We start from the raw sequence: 848 nt of genomic DNA, 5'->3' as shown, positions 1-848 counted from the left end.
TTTGCCTGTGTTTTCAGATGTGCTGGCTATCTGTAAGAAGGTCAGGAAAGACTTTAAAGAAAAGATAGTTGACTAAGGTCTTGAATATCAAAAGTTCACTTGCTTTGGGGAAAGGGATTGGGAAGACATTCATGGTTGAAGGAAAAGTATATTTGGGGGCACTGTGAGTGATCTTGTTTTGCTGCAGTGTAGAAGATGAGACAGAATACATGGGTGGGAGGCAGATTTCAGAGGTTTTGGAAACCATTCTAAAGAGTATGGGTTTTATACTACAGGCAGTCAGGAGCCAGTGAAGGGTGACAAGCTAGGCGGTAACATGGTCATTCAAAGTATTTATGGCATTTTCACTACTTTTCAGCCCAGTGCCAGGTGCTGAGCTACAAGGATGAATTAGATGCAAGAAACTCAAAATCTATTAAAGAAAACTATAAGCAAGTTAGTGCAATGGAAGTCACGGATTTTCTGAAATGATATCATTATTATTGTATTTATTGGGGTTTCCCTTGTGGCTCAGCTGGTAAAGAATCCACCTGCAATGCGGGAGACCTGGGTTCGATCCCTGGGTTGTGAAGATACCCTGGTGAAGGGAAAGGCTACCCACTCCAGTATTCTGGCCTGGAGAATTTCATGGACTGTATAATCCATGGGTCGCAAAGAGTCAGACATGACTGAATGACTTTCACTTTCACTTACTATGTTCCAGGCTTGTACTGAGTGCTAAAATGTATTGTCTGATTTGATTTTCCCAATAACGCCCAAAACACAGGTTTGGTGCTATTTTATAGAAGACGAAACTGAAGCACAGAAATTTGGTAACTTGCCTCAGGTAAGTGGGGGAGCCAGGGTTC

The sequence above is a fragment of the Ovis aries genome, chromosome 4 (genome assembly GCF_016772045.2).
Source record: "Ovis aries strain OAR_USU_Benz2616 breed Rambouillet chromosome 4, ARS-UI_Ramb_v3.0, whole genome shotgun sequence".
NCBI lineage: Eukaryota > Metazoa > Chordata > Mammalia > Artiodactyla > Bovidae > Ovis > Ovis aries.
Note: the sequence above shows the minus strand (reverse complement) of the source record.